At 39.0% G+C, this 20,497-nt stretch overlaps 1 long non-coding RNA gene across 1 annotated transcript in view; it reads left to right on the forward strand.

Annotated features, from left to right (window-relative positions):
* Positions 1-2,261: 2,261 nt before the first annotated feature.
* LOC146434447 (uncharacterized) overlaps positions 2,262-20,497 on the forward strand; it is a 68,465-nt gene continuing 50,229 nt past the window's right edge. The window contains exon 1 of the long non-coding RNA XR_014853388.1: positions 2,262-2,414. This is a non-coding gene — a long non-coding RNA (uncharacterized LOC146434447). The remainder of the gene's footprint in view (positions 2,415-20,497) is intronic.

The following is a 20,497-nucleotide window of genomic DNA, read 5'->3' on the forward strand; positions in this document are numbered from 1 at the left end:
GACATCACTTCTCAGCTGACACAAGGCTTACTCTAGCAAGTTGAATAACAAGAAGTTCATAATAATATAGTGCTGTAAGAGCTGCTCCAATAAGTCAGACTCTGAAACTTGGGTGCCCCTCATGCCTCTGGGCCGAGATGGCAGATAATGTATTTGCAATTCCTATTTGGAAAAAAAAATCGTCTGTTGCCTTGGGTAAGGGTGAAATGAGACCTTTTGATTCCATAGGCCTCTATAACTTGCTACCAGAACAAAAGGAGAAAAAATAATATTTATAGTCCAACTTCTATAACAATAATAGATAACATCAGGACATACTAAGAAAAAAGCCAGTACTGAAAGCCAGTAGAATCCCAAGAGTATTAAATTAATTGTTTTGTAGTAGGCAGTTGAATTTCTAAGCTTCTCCTATTGCAATGTATGTAACTGTCCATAACTACTTTTCATTATATTAAAGGGCATGTTTGATCTACCTGATCTTCCTTCTTCATAAGTGCAAATTGTAATTTCTTGAGGGAACAGTAGAACTATGCTACTAAGCACCTGATCTTTGAGAAGTCACGGTCAAAATTTAGCATCTTTAAAATCTCATTTCCTGATAACTATTCTTCACACTGAAGTATTCACTCAAATATTCTGGAGCTTCCTCCAGAAAGAAACAGTTGGAATAAGTGGAAGTGTATGTACTGCTGTATTGTCTCTGGTTCTATTGAGAGTTCTACTGATGTTATTGAAGGTCTGTGCAAGTACAGACTGATAATACTGGTGTTTATGGAATTCACTTTTCTTATGCCAGAACAGATGACAAAGTACAGGTGAATTCAATTTTCACCAGCTGCAACTTTTTACCCATTCCTATACTTCTTAATTGGCCTCTAGTCCTTTCAAGAATCCCATGATACACCAAGGTCTCTCAAAATAATTGAAGAGAGCATGAAAAAATGTGCTTTTGTGTACAGGCAGGTCTGATACATTCATTGTCCTGAACAGTATATTTCAGAGCTCACAAGAGGACACAAGTGCAACACCAGTCCCATAACAGATTCTGGGAAATATTTGTTGCTGCTGAGCCCTGCATATGTCATGTGCATTTCAAATCTTACTGAGGATCTGGTTCCCATGACCTGACTTCTGGATTCAACAGGTAATGTGACATATGGTTTTTAATATCTCCCTAACAGGGTATGATTTCCATGAGTTCAGTACACATATCACTTTTAATCCAGGTTTTAAGAAGAAAATTAAATTTCATGGTGAAAAAAAATATGGAACATTTGAATCTTTCAACTTGGAAAGGAATTTGCAAAAATAGTTTCCATTCTTCCAAATTTCAAAGGGGAAAAATGTCATAGAGGAAAAATTGGAGAGATGAAAAGCCAGCATGTATTTCTGCATGGGTTGTCCAGCCCCAAGCACCTACTCAGTGATTTATGTAATAGTGATGCTTATGGAAATCATTCTTCAAGAGCTGCCAAAAGCTGGTGTAATTTACACCGTGTTTGTGCCCAAATTGCTGCCTTTCAACTCTGTGTAACCGCACTGTAGTCAGTAGCAGAGCATAGCATATAGTTCTGCAGTAAATAGGAAAAGTGATCTAGAGTTATCCATCCCAAGCATGATAACCCATCGGTGTCTGCAAATGAGCTGGAAGGTAACTTGCATTGAGTTCTGCCTCTCCACATGACACGTACTGAGCAACTCTTGTCTCAATTCCAGAGCCTCAGTTAGTTTGCGTGTGCAATTTGTTCTTGCTTTTCTGCCTGTTTATGTTGCTATGAATCTCACACTGCCTGTTAAGCCATGATAACAGGAACAAGCAAATCCTCCCCCTGCCTTTTGCCTCTCTCTGTGTCTCTCTCACAATTGCCAGAGGAAGGACAGTGAAGTAAGGAAAGGGCTAGACAAGCCATCTCTGTTATTAATAATAACACTGAGGGGAGCACTGGGGAAAATTGCTGCTCTAGAAACTTCAGATTGCTGGATTAAGCCAATACGTGCTCCTTCTACCCACATTTATGTAAAATGCTGCTTCTCAGAGATGTTGAGATCCCAGAGCCTAGAGGGGTCCAATTACACAAAAATATTCTGAAAGTTTTCCTGTATTCTTTTGCTATGACATTTATTTATGCTCTCTTTATTGAAAGGATACTTGGGACCAGGTTTGTCACATGTGCAAAGAGTAAGTGTCCCCAGCTGTGCCATTAGTGCTGTAGCACTGGGGAGGAGGGAGTTAAGAGATCAAAGCAGCTGGGATCTATCAAGCAATCAGGGCCCACAGCCAGGGGAAGAGAAGGAACTGGACTAAGACAATGGCTTTGATCCCAGGAAGAGAGGGCTGGGGGTCAGGAAGCATGAAGTAAGGCTAAATCTGTTGATTTTGGCCCTGGTTTTGAGTAGACTCCTCACCCTTAGAGGTAACATTTCTCTTTTAATTAATTTTATAATTTGCTGTGTGCTTTTGCTGTGGTCTTGATTCAAATTTACCTGTGTGACAACAGAGATGATAATTGCTAAGAGCAGATGTGATGCAAAGCAGTGTCTACAGGGTGAGATTATGTGGAGTGCAGGCTTGTGCTATGCTGAGTATTGGCCTACATTAGCAAGAGGCTGACTGCTTTGAAAACTAAAGCTGGGTTTAAGGATGGTTGTCTGGACTGCAAGGTGTTTGAAATTTCACCAGTTTACCCTTGGTGAAGAGGAGGACCTAAATGCTAATGTGCTTTCCTTTGGGTTCTGTAGGTTTAAACCCTGTAGTTTCACTCTTCTGTCATTAAAATCCTAAAATATGGTGTTCTTCTGCCCTCGTAGGCAAGCAAGCAACTTAGCTTGGCTAGCAGAAGTTCTTGGTTTGTATTGGGGTTTGTTATCTTTTTTTCTTTCTTCAGTCTGATTCAAGACTGCTTTGCTGGAGTTTTGTTATGGCAAGTTCCTAAATGGGTGAGAGACCAGGATCAGCCATCTCAAGTGATGTAATTTTGGGTTCAGTGTACGTCACTTGACGGATTTTAGGTAGACAAATCTCCAATAAGCAGGGTACAGTATCTTCTATACTTGTGTATGATGCTGGCTCCTTGGTGTTATTGTTCATCTTGGTTCTTCCACAGCTGCAAGAAGCTGCAGGTGCTGAATTAGGTCTGAGCAATAATTCTAATGAACAGTTGAAATTAAGTTTTGTTTACTTACTTTATGAAACTCATCAGTGCTCAGGGTGTGGGAACTCCTAACAATTTAAGAAGTTGTGCCAAAGGGCAAAAGATCCAGCTATGCTGTGATTTTAGTGAAGGCATCTACCTTGACAGCATGATACCTTCAAATGATAAGCACTGTATTTCTTTAATTTGTTGGGTTTTACCTTGTTAAGAGGCAAGTTTATTTTTCAAGAAACGGCTCCAAACATCTTGTAGCTTTAATTTTTTTTTTATCTCTGTTTAAACATATTGAGTAATTGCTAGTGCAAGCATACTCTTTAACTAAGAGAAGTGAATTAAAATCAATGAATTGCTTGTTCTGTAACTTATTTGCATCACTAGTAATTCAAAGTCATCTCTTTTTTTTATTTTATTTTTTCTTTATCTCCAAAGTTTGTATCATTCTTATATTTAATTCTTTTTTTTTTTTTTTCACTATTGAATAGTTTTCTTTTGGATATCTTGAGGGGAATAAAAAGAAGTAATTTTTTTTCAATGAAATGGAAATATAATTATCTTAACACTAGTAAGTATAAATACTTGTACCAATGAAGCTGCAAAGAGTTTTCCTCTACCAGGATAAGTCTAAGGTAGAATTAACAGTCTTCTTTGAAGAGTCAGATTCTTGTAACAGAATATTCAAATTTTCATCATTTTCCTACATTTTTAAAGTCTTCATGTGAAAACAAAATGATCTTATTTATTCATGCACAGCAGTATAATTGCTGCTCATGTATTCTGGATTAAGACTTTTCCCCTGGAGAACAGTGTATGTTCAGGTGAGATAAAAGGAGACATTATCATGACCTTTGCCTTGAACTAACGGTCTTCTGCATCACAGCCTTCCCAGAAATTAAAAAGCACAAACCATTTCTTCCTCTAACACTTCTCCCTTCAGGCTTCTGTTGCATTGCTGCTTGATAGAGGTGGAATTCAGATTCTTTCCTAAAACTTTTTAATATACAAATTGTATGCACAAATCCTTAGCATGATGTTTCTGGCATAGCCTGGATTCAGTAACTTCCTCACCCTTCCATCAAAAACTGCATTAGGAAGGCTTCCCTATGAACATTCCTTGCACATGATTACATGATATCCTCCTATGCAGAAGAAGCATAACTGTAGCTGTTAAATCTTATTTATTCTTCCTACTTATGGCCATAGAGTAATCCTGTAATACCTCTGGGGTCTTTATAGGTTTTTGTATTTGTGTTGATGCTCAGAAGGATGTGGTTTGAACCAGAGCACAAGAACACTACATATGAGATGGAGACATTCTGGGAGTGTGAGTGCATGAGAGTAATCTCAGTGGAATATTTTGGCACAGCGATGGCTATTCATCTGCTGAGCATAACACTGGGACAGTCATAAGTGAGAATCAGTGTGGAGGGAATGAAGTCAAAAGCAAACTGATGAACTTTGCACTTAGGGCTCTGAGCTCTGGAAAGTAACAAGCTTTCTGTTTCTTCGTAAGAATACACTGGGATCAATCATGTATGACTCCCTCGGGTTATTAATTTTCTGATAATTTTCTGAATTATCTTACTGTAGCAGCTCTGCAGTTTTTTTCTTTTTTTGTCTTGATATTTTCAGATAAGTCCTTAAGCCAACAGTGAACACAATACTTATTGTATTGTATGTAACAGCTTTGATCCCTTCATGCAATGAGGAAATAAAAAAGAAAAGAATAGGACCCTTGCACACAATATTAAAAAGGGCTTTAAAAATTATTGGATTTCTCAGTCAATTAAAAACTAATTACTCAATATGTCAGTGAAAGAAATATTTTCTGGTCTTATCCCAACCCATTCTCTCTGTACACTCAGTAGTGTCTGATTGACAGACTTACTCAAATTGACACCTGCGACTGGAAATAGAGAGATGAGTTCACACTGCAAACCAAATTTATTTAGAGACTTGATGGGGATGGGTGGGGGAAAGGACATTTGCTTCATTAATTAGTAAGGAAGATATCTAGACTCAGAGACTTATTTATCACAAATATTTGAGAATATGTGAAAATTGTAGATGAAGCTGACTTTGCAGCAGCTATCAAGTGCAAGAATACACCATCTTCAAAATGTGCAGTTGGCACCAACACATCCTGGTGTGATTTAAGGTTTACTCAGAGTCAACTGTGAATTGACATTTTCTTATCAATAGATGATCAGACATCAAAATATGAGGGAAGGACTAATGTAATCTGAAACATATTTTGTTACTGAGCTGGGACATTCCTAAATGAAGTCAGCCTTTGTACCTAAGGAGATTTCCCCAAAGAGGAAAATCACACTTTATTTGTGCAGTCATATGATTAAAAGAAAAGCTTCCTTAATTTGAACTAAGACAGAAATTCTTTACTAGATTCCAAGGGGGACAGGGATATAGATGAAGGGATATAGTCTACATTACATTTCACCAGTAGAAAAATAGATGGGGGAGAAAAAATTAATTCGTGTCATGGTATGTCAAGTGCAAGAGTAATGTAGCATTTTCTTTCACAGTTGTGACATGACAATCTGCTGTTAGATTAATTATTTGTTTTGATATTTTTGAAAACAGAAATTGGAATGTTTCTTAGTATGTTTATTACTGCAGCCAAAGTACACATAGAGGAGTTGGAAATGGATATAAAATTAACTATTTTTCTCTTCCAGGATAATGAAAGTATAGCATTGCATAATTCTGACAATGAAATAACCTGAAATTTTATGTTTTTCTGTGATGTCAGGTTAAGGATTATATTCCCCAATTGACTTGGACCAGTTGTAGTACTCAGAGATTAGTATTACAGGCTAAAGTACTTTCTGCTGCAGGGAGATAAAATACCAGAATTTTATTTGAGTCATCAGAAGTTTAAATTAGTTGCAATCTTGGGGTATTGACTTTTCTTACCTCTCTCCCATAAGATTACACCTGCGCTGAGCTGCTTGTGTAACTCATGTTACAAAATCTAGTGGTTCTTTCTTGACACTGTCATCAGGGTAAAGATGATTGATAGGCTGCAACAGAAGGAAGGGAAATACAGATAATTAGTTTTTTCAGACATAGGCTTTCAAGAAATATTTCTACACGCTGTGTATTGTTTACATTAAAAACCCCTAATTTTTAGGTCAAAACTTTTCCACTTTTACAATGATGTGTGGGGTGAATTTCTTGCTGCTTTCTTCTGGAACTTGGAGGGCAAAAAACATCTCTGTCCAAGATAAAACCGGCAGCTTAGTGTCTGATACACATACGATGTTGTTTGAGGTTGTAGCAAGGTGGGGGTTGGTGTCTTCTCCCAGGTAACAAGCAACAGGCAAGAGGAAATGGTCCCAAGTTGCACCAGGGAACGTTTAGATTGAATATCAGGAAAAATTCCTTTATTGGAGTGGTGGTCAGGCATTGGAACAGGGAGCACAGGGAAGTAGTGGAGTCACCATGCCTGGAAGCATTCAAAAAACTTGTAGATGTGGCCTTTGGGGACATGATTCAGTGATGAACATAGCAGTGTCAGCTAACAGTTGCACTCGATTTTAGAGGTCACTTCCAAGTTTAGCAATTTTATGATGTGTACCTCCAAACTGATATCAGACCTGCTGGTCACTGGACACAGGTTCTTAGCAATCCTACATCCTTATTATTGACATTTATAATAAAATTACATCTTGCCATATTTATTAGAGAACTAAGCCTGATAAATATGAGTGTGCCTGAAAGTAGACCAAAGAAATCTTCACCCGATATCCAAGAAAATTGTTATTGCTTATTAGTCTCCACAGCTGGTTTAGAAAACCATAATTTAAGATTTTCAAAAGGCCTAACAACTTTAAAATTTAAAAGCTTGCCTGATTATTATTCTAGGTTCCTTTCTTAAAAACACATGGAATTGCTTGTAGCCTTTGTTAATCCCAGGGCAGTATTTTTGTTGCACAACACTTTAAAACAATGCCTGTTTTGCTGGAGTGGTAAGAGACTTCTCTGCTCTTCTAGAATCCACTTAAACTCCTTGGTGATAGGTAATTCTCTTCCTCAGTGCAGCCAAATCTCATCACCTAATTTCATTTTGCCATTCAGTGTTGTCAGTGGGATATTTTTAGCTTTCAGCACAATTTAGGAAAACTGGCTAGAAGAGCCAAGAGTAGGAAGGAGGTTCCCTGGTCCTCACTAAACCAGATTTTTTTCCAGTGCCTTGCTCCAGAACAGGGCTGGTTCCAAACAGTGTTGAAGAGCCTACAGGAAATATTTAGCTCTTGATTCTCTGCAGGACTGATCCATTTATGGTTGTAAGACTCTAGCTCTAAGCAGTTAAAGTCTATCCGTATGTTGAGTGAACACAATTTATCATATATTATTTACTCTCCTGCTTTCAGAATCTTCTCAGATGGTTAGCATTTGATATATTTTTCAATACCTCCAAATGGGAAAAAGCAAGCCCTTGCAGGTTTTTTGGTGTGTATATGCTTTTAGTACACTGAAGTTTGGTCATTGTTGATATTTTGGCTGGCTCTTAGTAGCTAAATAAATCCAATAGAAAAATTACTTTTTATTCTGAAGTACCTTTTTTTAATTACAAGTTTACATTCTCACCCAGCTTAATTAACTTATAAAGTGTAATTAGGTAGTTCCTAACACATATATCTCTGAGCCCCAGAAAAAGAAATGAAAGGCACCTAAGTTAGCTGAGCCAAAGCATTATCTATGTAACTCTGGACACAGCAGAGTTTGGGTTTGTTTTTCTCAGCCTCTTTGTGAAGATTGCTGCTGTTGAACACTGTACCATCTTTCAAGGCCATCTGTTTCATTCCTTTCCTACCTGTATTTTTAGGAAATATTGTCTAGTCCACATTTTCCTCCCACACCTCTTCCCACTTCAAGCCTGCCATTTTTTCTTCTATGCACAGAGAACTGAGAATATATTCTACTTATCTTCATGTATTTAAAGAGTATTTCTAAATGTTCTTCCCTTTAAATCAATCTCTCTTTTAAGCATCTCAATTTCTTTCAGTTTAATTTTCTAAATTATGGAGTACAATGTGAAATAAAATTCCTCTCCTCTTAAGTCATTGATTAAAAATATATTTATATTTAATCTCAAATCATTTATGCTGTTTCCCTTTTAACTTTTTCGAAATAATCCAGTTCTGAGAATTCAAATGCTCTCATGCTTGGGTGAAATAATTCTTCCTGTGTGATTTATAATCTGGCTTTTTGTTTCTCTGCAAGTATAAAGCTTGTCTTTTCTTAGCAGTATGACACCAGTGAGTCATATTCTGATAGGGATGCGAAATAACACCCAGATATCTTTCTTCAAAAAACAGAGCTCACGTGTGACTGTCTGCAACAAGTGGGACTTCCTAGATGCAGTACATGGCTCTTCTTCCTGTCTAATGGGATTCTGCTTTTCCAGTCCTTACCTCCACTTTTTTAGAGTGTTTTTTAATTCTTATCTTGTCCTACAGGAGAGTCAGCTCCTGAATATCTGATGTCAGTTCTTTCATCTAGATCATTAACTGGAATTCAGAGCAGCCCTGGCTCCAGGGCAGAGAGAAGACCCTGGTGTCCCACACACCCAGCCCTGCGTTTGTCTTGACAGAGGGTCAAAAATAAAAACTCAGTTTTCCACCTACTATTTACTCGTTTTGTCAAAGACCTTTTTCCCCAGTTTTCAGACTATGTGAAATAACAACAGGCCTTATTAAAATCAAGATTTCTCCATTATCCACAAGGCTTACAGTACTGTACCCCAAAAATATTGCAGTGGCTATACCCCACTTGTTTTCAAAAAATACAGCCTGGATATTACTCAGATCCTTTTGTTCTTATATGCTTTAAATAGTCCCCTGTTTTTCCTGGAACTGAGTTCTCACATGCATCATATTAAATGTTTAGAGCTATATTTGGCATTTTCCAGTCTTCTCTAATTTCTACCTGATCTCAAAGATAATTGTTAATGGCTTTGAGATAATAAGTGCCAGTTTTCTACATATGTGAGAGTTCCATTTTGAAAATGCCTATTCCAATGTTAATTCCCTGATTAGCTCAAAATAGGACCTCCACACCACCAGGAGTGATTTTTAGCGACCTGGATGCTCTTCCTTTTATGGAAGGTTAAGGGGAATCATTGCATTAGACTTGAATGGTCTTCCTGTAACTCACTCCTGATATGTTTTATCAATTTGTTATTGGCCTTCTATCTCAAATTAATTTTATCTGCCCAGCTAGTGGTTAACACCAATTTTCTTTCTTTCTGTGTTTCCATTTGCTCTCTCTGAGAACTCACATCTCAATTCTCTGGCCCTACAAAAGCCAGCCTTTTAGAGGTGTATGATATTTATTCTGTTGCTTTTCTCTTCCCTTTTTGAGCTTTGCAACTTGTGACAATTATAACCCACGATGCCATCAATTAACATTCTCTCCTAAAGGCTGTCACCAAGATTTTCTGAGAGCATGTAGAACAGTTGCTACTCAAATTTCAGGTCTGATTCCCTTTAATTTCTGGATTTTTGGACAAGGAGTGCTGGTTTTGTAGCACATGAGAAGGCTGCCTTTTCACTCATCCTCTCTTGTCCGAATAAGCTCAGAACTTGAAATTAAGTATCAGAGACATTATTATCCTACAAAGCAGCACTACATAAGGCTCCTTGGTGAGCTTCCCTCCTTTGGAGAACAGTGAAGCATGCAAACAGGGAATGTTGTTCTTAAACACCTCCTGGAAGCAATTGCATATAATGGAAGACGTGGCTGTCAGGTTTTTTTGCACATGTGAAATCCCTCTGCTGCAATTCAAGTCCACAAAACCTTTACTGACCTTGGCTTTCCATCAGGGAGATGGCCAAAACACCACTGTGACATCCTCTTCTGTCCAAGACTTGAAATTGGAGGTGTCAATTTGCAGGGAAAGAACAGACTCAAACTTTTGAGGGCTTTTTGACTTTTGTACTAGTTTGGGAAGCGAACATGTTTTAATCCTGCTTAATTCTGCTTTAGGCCTCAGAGTCAGAACACCAACAAAATTCTAACTAAAACAGTTTTTCCAAATGCCGGAAAAACCTTAAGAATAAATAAGCTTTTCTTTACAACCATATTAGATTTAATTTGTAAAAAATTTAAGAGTTGTCCCACCAAAAAGCTAAAATTCAAAACTTAACAATCTTAATTATCTGTTCCAGTCAGCATTTTATTGTGGTTTTAGTTACAGCCAAAAGAGGACTATCAAGTCCTTTAGAAACAGTTTGGGTTTTTTTTTCTGTTGACGTATCAGTTTTGAAAGGCAGTTGATTCAAACCATGTCTGTTCTGCAAGGGAAAGAAAAGCCAAATGTTGTTCTTTACAGAAACAGATTTGACATATTTTTACTTTTGAGAAACAAATGTCTTGCAAGGTTGTTCAGGGTAATCTGTTAAATCAAGCGTCTGTTCTGAATTAGGGCTAAGCAGATATCCCAAGAGATGGATTTATTGTTTTTTTAGTAAGTACTTTTTTTGCCTTTCTTTACTGTAACTCATTATCCTTCAGCTAAGAGACACTAGAGGCTGCATAACTTCAGAACTGCCTCCACAGTGGAGCTGGATAAATTTAAGCCATGCTTGTTTGACTTTGAGCACTTATCAGTTCACCTTAAATTTGAAGGTGCTCTTATGTAGACAAGGGCTGATGGTGCAAGACCAGGCCCTGGTGATTTGGAAGTACCCAGAGTGTGCTGTGCTTGTGCTAAAGAGTGCCCACCATTTCAAATGCTCAGTTGTTGCCAGACTGATGTGACTTTAAGGAATAGCTGCTTTCATTTGTCAGCCCTCATGCATATGCCCTCATGTCTAGAATAGACTGTAAGAGCAATTAGTAACATAGGATTACTTCAAGTGACATTTGCTTGAAGGGCAGGAGGTTGATACTGGAATATCTGCACATAAAGTATAGTCCTTGTATAGCTACAATGAAAGATTAAGAAGATGGAACAGAAATACCTAATCTAGAGGTTATTCTTAAAAACAAAACAAAATACCCTACCCCTTCCTCTTTAAAATAGGTGCATATATTCTTTTAGGACTATCACACCTGCATTTCTTTAGAACAGCAACTAGTGTGCCTTAGATTGTTTGCTTTACTAGTTTGGGGTTTTTTTCTTTTTTCTTTTACATTCTCTATTTATCTTCAGCATAAGGAATGTGTAAAGAAAAAGAATTTCAAAAAACTCATTAGACCTTATTTGTACTTATAATTTCTTCCTAAAATCATTTTATGTGTGTTGTGGTTTGTCACTGACGAAATGCCAGGCACCCATGACAGGCACTTACTTGCTCTCTTGTGCCACAGTTGTATAATTCCCTTTTCAGACAAAGATCATTCTGAGAAATGAGCATTTGGTATCCCAGGAAAGTGAAAAAAGGGTTTGGGAATGAAAAAAAGAAATGAATGATCTTTGAGACCAGTGTTAATAGAAGCAGGCATGTAAAAGGATAAAGTGTGTTGCCACAAGTTTGGGGAACAGTGCTAGCAATTCCTGCTGAAAGTAGTTTAGAAGGACTTGGTTTATTCGTTATTCCTGTGGTGTCTGTAAGCCACTGCCATGGAAATCTGCTCGGTAAAGGTTAAAAGTTCTCCTCGATGATGTGCCTTTACCGTGTTATGGTGCTGACATCATGGTGTTCAGTGTGCCCTGTGGGCACCCTGACTTCTTGTGCCAGGTCTTGGCTGTGCCAAGTTTTCTTTGCAGTACCTTTGTTAACTCCAACCTCACAGACTGTTATTCACAGAATCAGAGTATCTCCAGTTGGCAGGGACCCACAAGGATCATCAAATCCAACTTTCTGCTCCTAGTAGGTCTGCCCCTCAAGGCCCTTCACCAAATTGGTTGCTCTTCTCTGGACATTCTCTAACAGTTTGTTGTCCATCTTATATTGTGGTGCCCAAAACTGCCCTCAGGACCTGAGGTGAGGCTGCCCCAGTGCAGAGCAGGGTGGGACAATCCCTCCCTTGCCTGGTTGACAGTGCTGTGCCTGATGCACCACAGAACACAGTTGGCCCTCCTGGCTGCTAGGGCATTTCTGACTCATATTCAACTTGCTGTCCACCCAAACCCCTGGATCTCTTCCCACAGGACTCTTTATCAGCTTGTTCCCAGTATGTATATATAACCAGCATTACCTGTCCCAGGTGGAGAATCTGGCACTTGCTCTTGTTAAATTTCATATGGTCACTTGCTGCCCAGTTTTCCTGCCTATTCAGGACCCTCTGTACCTCTGAGAACACTCACAGCTCTTCCTCGTCTGGTATCAGCAAATATACTTAATGTACATTAGATACCTGCATCCAGATCACTTATCAAAGCATTAAAAAGCACTGACCCTCGGATGGAGCCCTGGGTAGCCCCACTGGTGACCAGCCTGACCACAGTTACACTACTCCTTTGTGCCCCACATGTCAGCCAGCTGCTGAGCAAACACACCAGGGACATCTCACTGTGAGCTGAAGTGAGACAGTACCAAAAGTTTTGCTAAAATCCCAAACCCACCACATCTTCTGGTTTTACTTGACCACCTAAGTGGGTGAACTTGTTATAAAAGGGAATTAAGTTGTTTAAGCAGGACTTTCCCCTCATGAACTTGTGCTATGAACAATGACTGTGCTGTCTCTCAAGCGTTTTTCAATAACTCCCAAAATAACCTCCATAATTTTACAGGAACTGATGTGAGACTGACTGTATTTAGACTGTATTTACAGGATTATCCTTCTTACCCTCCTTGAAAACCAGGATATCATTAGCCAGCTTCCAGTAGAGTGGAACCTCTCCAGATTCTCAAGACTGTTGAAAATAATGCTGAGGGCTCCATGACGATGCCGGCCAGCTCCTTCCCTATCCTGGGATGAATTCCCATGGATTTATGTACATGAGTTGATCATGCCCCTGTCACAGTCTGCCTGACACACCCATCCCAGGGAAGGCAGGTGCAATTCCAATAATCTCTCTCTCTTTCCCTGGCAGTCCTCATTCCCGGAGAGGAGATGTCCCTCTCCCCGGGGACGCCCCACAGCCGCAGCCGCTCCCTCAGAAGCTCAGTTCCCACACGATTAATGGTGTGGGCAAAGCCCTCTGCGATCCCGGTTTTCCCGCCTCGGCCGCTCGCGCTCCCCGCGCGCCCAGGCTCCCTCAGGCGCTGCCCATCCCTGCGGCCCCCGGGCCACCAAAGTTTCGGAACCCCGCGGGCTTTGCGCGGCTCCCCTGGGCGAGGCACAGGGCGGTGGTTGTCGCGGATGAGTGTGGGGAGGTAAAGGAAGCCGGGGAAGAGCCAGAAATGGAGGAAGCTGCGCTTTCCCCCGTTCAGGGCAGCATCCCTGCGGTGCGCTTCAGGCGCGGCTCCCTTAGCCCCGCCGTGAGGGAGGCGCTGACCGCCGCTCGGCACAGCAGCACAGGGTGCTCAGAGCACCTTCGGGAAATGACCTGGAAAGCCCGAATACCGTTCAAAAACCTTAAAGAAAAAAGAAAGATGCAGCCAGCGCAGGGCGGGGTTGCCAGGATGTTCAGTGTGGATGGGAGAGGCTAGAACACCTTGGTTTGCCTCAGCTACAAAGTTAGAGATGGAGGACAGAACAAATTCTTCCCTGTGAGGGTGGTGAGGCACAGGCTGACCAGGGAAGCTGTGGATGTTCCATCTCTGTAAGTGTTCAAGGACAGGCTGGATGGGCTCTGAGCCACCCGTTCTAGTATAAGAGAGAATATATATATTTATATATTCTCAGCTGGGCAGCCAGTGACCATATGAAATTTAACGAGAGCAAGTGCCAGATTCTTCACCTGGGACAGGTAGTGCTGGTTATACATATGTATATGTAGTATAAAGTATGAGAGACAGCACAGTCATTGGTCATAGCACAAGTTCATGAGGGGAAAGTCCTGCTAAAACAACTTAATTCCCTTTTATAACAAGTTCACCCACCTAGGTGTTGAAATTCCATGGCAGGTGCTTGGGTTTAGATGATCTTTAAGCTCCTTTCCAACCCAAAATATTTTGTGATTCTCTGGGAAGATTTGTACAGTTGCCAGCTATTTGTTGGTGGACACATTTCCCTTGATGAAGAGTGGCACAAGAATGTGTACAAACTGGAAAGCAGGCTGTAGGCAGATTGGGGTTGGTCTCTTCTTCCAAGAGTAACAAGTGACAAGCCCAGAGGAAATGCCTTCAAATTTTGCCAGGATGGGTTTAGATTGGATATTAGGCAAGACTCCTTCACCAAAAGAGTTGTCAATCATTGTAACAGGCTGCCCAGGGGATTGGTGGAGTCACCATCCTGGGAGGTATTTAAAAGACATGTAGCCCTGCAGTGCCATGTAGCTGTGGCACTAAGGGATGTGTTGATTTTGCAGTGCTGGGTTATCAGTTGGGTTCAATTACTCTGGAGGTCTTTTCCAGCCTGAATGATTCTCTGATTGCATGATCGAAGTTGTTTTAATCTGTAGAGCAAAAGCAAGATTTCAAACTTCTTTGGAGGATCCTTCCAGCAAGAATACTAGAAGTTCAAGCATAAAACCTGGTAATTTTTACACTAAAAAAAAAAAAACAAACAAAACAACAAACCTGGATTTTATAGGTGCTTACTGTCAAAAAGCCAGACTTGAGAACATAGACAATCTTGTCGTTTAAAATCTTTGGAGTACTGAGCCTGAGGAATGCCATTGTAGCATTGAGAGTTATTTGTCTGAATTCTCTACTGTATACACACAATTTTTTTTTCATAATTTATGTAACTGACATTTGATTTCAACAATTCTGAGAAAAAGCTCAACAAATGAATTATATGCGTAAACCGTTGACCATAAATTTATCTAAAAGAAACCTTGGCATTGCTTTTGTTTAAGAATGCACCTGACCTTTTCTGTTCCCTTGTACAATGCAAGCATGACTGTCAGTATGAGTTTAACAAGACCCAGACAGTAGAAAGATTGCCAAAATCTCTTTACAGTGTATGTATTTACCCCAGCCTCAAGATTCCTTCTTTCATGAGACGCTAACTGTAGAAAAATATCTGCATTCCAGATAAATTTGGAAGGCTTGTGTGGGGAGGGGAGGGAAGGAATTTGGAAGTCTAGGAACATGAAGTGGTTCACACCCTGCTTTTAATCTGTGAGCCCAAACGGGAAGAGCTTTGCTTGAACTGTGTTTTAATGGGAATACTGTCTATGTAATCTATATTCAGGTTAGCACTTATGCCTCAAGGCTTTGCAAATATTTCTTTAAGCTTTCCTATATTTCTCTGGAGCTTACCTGCTTCTGGTCTGTTCACACTGACTTAAAAATTAAGGCAACAGATCAGTATGCTTTGAAGCCCAGATTAAGAGAATTAAATTGTTTACTTTGGAAACCCTTGGAGAGAATAAACTGGCATAGATGAGGGTTAGAAAAGTATTATCCCTTAAATCAGAGAAAACACATATGGGACATTCCTAGAAATTTCTATTCAGAGGAATTCTCTTTCCTCACATCAGCCATCAGGCTCATGTGGTGTGCTGGAAATAATTCCATTTGCATCTTTGATGTGAGTCATTTTCAGAAGTCCTTTGGGCATATGTTCTTTGGAGGAGCAGAGTGCCTTTGCACTATGCAAAAACTGTGTTCTGCTGTATAAGCAAAGAGGAATTAAATTTATTTTTCATCTTTCAACCATAAATTATTTGATTCTGGTATAAATGAGTCTCCACTTTTCTCTGCTGTGAAGTTTGCCCTCTGCACAAGGCCTGCTGCTGTCTGATTCAAAGGGAGACCTCCTTTGAAAAACCTGATGTAAAACCAGATGACTGTCAACAGAACTTTGATGGCAGTGTCCACCAAGGTCTTTGACAGAAGAATGATTCCCACTGAGATCTGCTGTAGTGCTGTCTTGTTAACACTCAGTTTGCTGAGGATTGCATGCACTTATAGAAGCCTTTGAATCCAAGGGGTTTGTGTCCTCATTACAGTGCTGTTTGGGCACACAGAGGTATTTATTGCTCTCTTAGATACAAACCACTTTCCTGCTTCAGCTCTCTCCAAAACACACAGCAGAAGTTTAATTTGTTTGGGTTTTAAATATAATGAGTACCAGAGAAAGCTGATCTAATCTAAAAAAGAGAAACCTATGGAAGATATTTTTAAAGATGCTCTTCTGGAATTGTATGTGGGGCTCAAAAGAAAAATAGTAAGTTTCACAGCAAAATCTTCTGGCTTGATATTTCTATAGCTAGCTTTCTGCAATTTAGCCAAGTTAACTGTTCCTATTTCATTTTGGAGGATCTTTACCTGGTAGTTCATTCCTACGAAATTTCATTTTTATCACTGAATCAGCTAGGCTGGAAAAGACTCTTGAGATCATTGAGTCCAACCTGTGACCAGTCACAACCTTGTCAACCAGACCATGGCACTCAGTGCCACATCCAGTCTTTCCTTAAATACCTCCAGGTACAGTGATTCCACTGACTTCCCTGGGCAGCCCATTCCAGTGTCTAATCACCCCTTCTGTGAAGAACTTCTTTGCCACGTCCAAGTTCCTTCACTGACAGTGGCATAAACCTGCAGGGAAAAGACTAATTTTACCTGTAACCAAAACTGTTGCTTAACTCAGGGTGCAAGTGGTGCTGCTGTATTTGTCAATTTAGGTGTCTTTTGTTTGTTTCCCAGCACAGTTATGAACCAGTGTTAGGCTGGCTCCCAACAACAGTTAGAATATGTTAAATAAATTAATGTCCAATATTTTAATCAGTAGCATTTTGAAGTGAAAATTTTAGTGTACCCTTAAGGCAGTGATCGGGTGATCCTCTTCAGTTTCTAAAGGTCACTGCTATGGGCAGGTTTGTATTTCAGGGTTTTTTCCTTTATTTCAGACTTTGTTGGCAAATACACTTTTTCAGCTGAGTCTAAACTTAATGTCAATCTTTTATATAACCTTGCAGCAAGCCAGGTCAAAAACCCTGACTGTCCTTGACCTCCAGTATGCTGTGGATCTCCAAGTGAGGTAATTCAATTTCTAGGCCAGATGAGATTAGATTAATATATGAATTGGTCTAGATGCATGAGTTATCTTTCCTTGCATTAAGTACTCTAGGAGTTTGGATTATTTGATCTCAGTTGATAACACTGAACTTATTTTCCTGCAATATTCTTTTAACAAAGTACGAAATGAATGACTTCCATTTCTGTAGATTGTTCATTTGACAGCATTAGTATATTCTGTAATTTTAAATAAAATCTCTCTCTTCTTTATTATATACAATAAGTAGCAATATATAAATACATACCTTTTTCCTCTGTATCATGCCAAGTCTGTTTTATATGATTCCTCATGTCATATTTTATAGACATCCTTAGATGTGTTATCATTTGCTGTTCGCCTTTTGGTGAAGCACTTTTGTCGCTTGAGAAACTGGCGCTCCAACACTGTCAACGGAAAGCATATTCTGTGCATTTCCATTCTTTTCCTGCAGCACTCTAAAAATAATTAAAATCATGGGAGTGGGACACAATGTGGTGGGGTTTTTTTTTTGGTTTTGGGTTTTGCTGCACAGGTTTTTTGGGAGGAGGGGTGTGACTTTGGGCAGAGTTTTATTCCAGACATGCATTTTTGCTCAAAAAATTGTTCTCTGTAGCAATACCCTGCCTGTGTTTCTTCAGCAGGGGAAAAACTCACTTTAGGGTATATGTTTAATCTATCTCGTGGTACACACTTGCAAAAACTGTTTTTTATTCTTGGTATTTAGTCATGAGTTAAACATCACACTGAGAACCGTCTTGCTGGCATGGTAAATTGTGTATGTTACTCTGTTCTGCTTTGCAAAGAAAGATTTCCAGCCTCAACACTTACAGAAATACAGCAGCGGAAAATACAGAGGAATGAAAAGTTAACTTATTTTCCATTAAATTCACATCTTCAGAAGTGGCATTTTTTCTGTCTGTTGGTCATGACACTAAAAGAATAATAATTTTGTCTACTGAAGTATAGAAAAAAAGATAAGACTGTTACCATCATCCACAGAGAAGCTGCAATATCTGAATTTATTCTTATGGATCAGATGTCTAAAGCAAGTGCCATGAGCACAGATGTCTTTGCAAGGTATTTCCTAACAAGGAAAATAGCCAAGGGACAGAAGGTTATATGTAGGCAATCCAAGTAATGAAGTATTCTTAGGTATAGCATGAATAATGCAGCCAAAAAACAAAAAAAAAAGGGACTTGCACAAAAAGATGCAGTTTCTTTAGCTGAGAGAAATTAAATTTAAAATACAATGTTCACGTAACATTCTGGCCGAGTTAGTTGCGTGTAAAAGAGAATGCCAAAACTAAGTCATAGATTGCATATATTACTTGGAAAAACTAGACTAAAAAAATGCCAGTTTTCTTGTAATATCCCTAAAGTGATTTATAAACTTAAGCTATTCTGTGTCAAAATAGTGGTCTGCCGTTTTCATGTCTTTGAAAGGTAAGATTCAAAAATTACTTCAACACGGTTATCCCTTTTTGTTCACTTGTTAGAAGGGTGGTATTTAGAGTAGAGAAGTTGATTTTTGCTTGCTGATAAAACAAGAATGCAGGCTAGAATTATATATATTTTTTTTTCTCTATCCTCTGAGTTTCTGTGATGTTTTGGACTGAGAAATGAAATGGTTGGTTTAGACCTAATCATGCATACGTGATAACAATGAACATGAATGGCATATCTTATTTCAGGGGGACAGTATGCCAGAGAGTTACAGAATATGCAAAAAAAAGTCAAATTGTATCCAAACAGAAGTACGAATGCTTCTAAAGAAGATGCTTTATTGCTGTTCTATTCATGAAATATCAGATCAGAATATAAGGAAAATAGTTTGCGTATCTGGTGTGTCATCTTGGGAAGAGACTGATAAAAGTTTGAAGGAAAACAAGCAGCAGACTACTTAACTCTTAACAGTAAATTCCCAGAATTTTTCATGTATTGTGTGGAGTATGGATTTTACTGCTTTGGGGTTTTTTTTGTAAAATGTAAGAACTAGGGAAAAATACAACTTTATTACACATCTGGTTTTTTATTGTTGCTGGGGGGTTTGGGGGCAGAGAGTTGGTTGCTTGGGGGTTCATTCTGAATGGTCTTTTTAATTAGAAAAAGTAAAGCAAATCTGCACTGCAGTGCAATTATCCCAACCTAACCTTCTCTTCTCTTGGTTCAACTGACAGACTCATAGCATATGGCACTTCGATTTTAAGATTAAAATGTCTGTACTCCACATGAATATGGTTTGATGTCATAGAAAAAGGGAGTAATTTGACTGAACCATTCTGAAGAATAAAATTATCATTGACAGCTGAGAACGTAGAATGTGAAGAGAGACTGACCATTTTAAAAATTAATCAAATAATTAAATGGTAAGACCCAAAGTGAATCAGCTGTGAATATAAATATTTAGTAGGTGTCTCTTGATTCCCCCTGACTATTAAGAATATTTTTTTAAAGCCAACCTCCCCTGCCCCCTTCTTATATTCTATTTCTTTAGTCATCTCTGTGCCAAATCTATAGCCTGGTGCTCGGATGATTAAGGAAGCAATGGAATAAAAGATCTTTACTTCATACTTTTTCTGTGCTGGTTTTTTAATACTGATACCTAGTTTTCCCTTATAAAACTGTTCTTAGTGCATGGCTTAGCTGTGGAAGAGAACTGGGCAGACAGACTCGGCAGGAACTCTCTTTTTATGTGTACAGTCATTCAAATGCAAACATCTTCTGGGTCTGGCCCTAGCCTGTAGCCTAGATAATGGAATAAGTGATTTCTGCTTCTAAGAATGAGACAAACTTGTTTTCCAGTTGCAAACCTTTTTTACAGTCAAAAGAGCTATTGACCAAGTAAAAAGTCACTGAAAATTGTGACATTTTATAAGAGGCCTATAGATAATGGTCTATGCTACTTAGAAGTGTACATTTTAATCACAGCCAAACTATTTTTACTGCAGAAATGTTGCATCTGTCATTAAAATGTGGGGTTAATTTGAGGTTTTTACAATGTTAAATACTGCCCTGACCTAACCTGCCTTTCAAATGCATAACTGGGTGTGCTATGGGTAGTTTCCTATCCATGACATTTCTAAGGTTGCTCTTTCCATCACGAAGGCACGGTTAGGCAAATGTAATTTTTTTCTTACTGTAGCATTAGGCAGTGTAAGGTGAAGCTGTGCAAGGTCCTTAAGTGGAACAATTCTAATATGTAATTTCTTCTTTATAAGTGCTCTTTATTGTCAGTGTTGCAGGAGTTTTTATGTTTACTATGCTCCAAGTTTCATTTTAATTATGTATTCAAGTGAGGTTGCTCCTCAGTCTACAGAACTGAA

Source organism: Lichenostomus cassidix, chromosome 7 (genome assembly GCF_008360975.1).
Source record: "Lichenostomus cassidix isolate B80296 chromosome 7, HeHo_3.0, whole genome shotgun sequence".
Taxonomy (NCBI): domain Eukaryota; kingdom Metazoa; phylum Chordata; class Aves; order Passeriformes; family Meliphagidae; genus Lichenostomus; species Lichenostomus cassidix.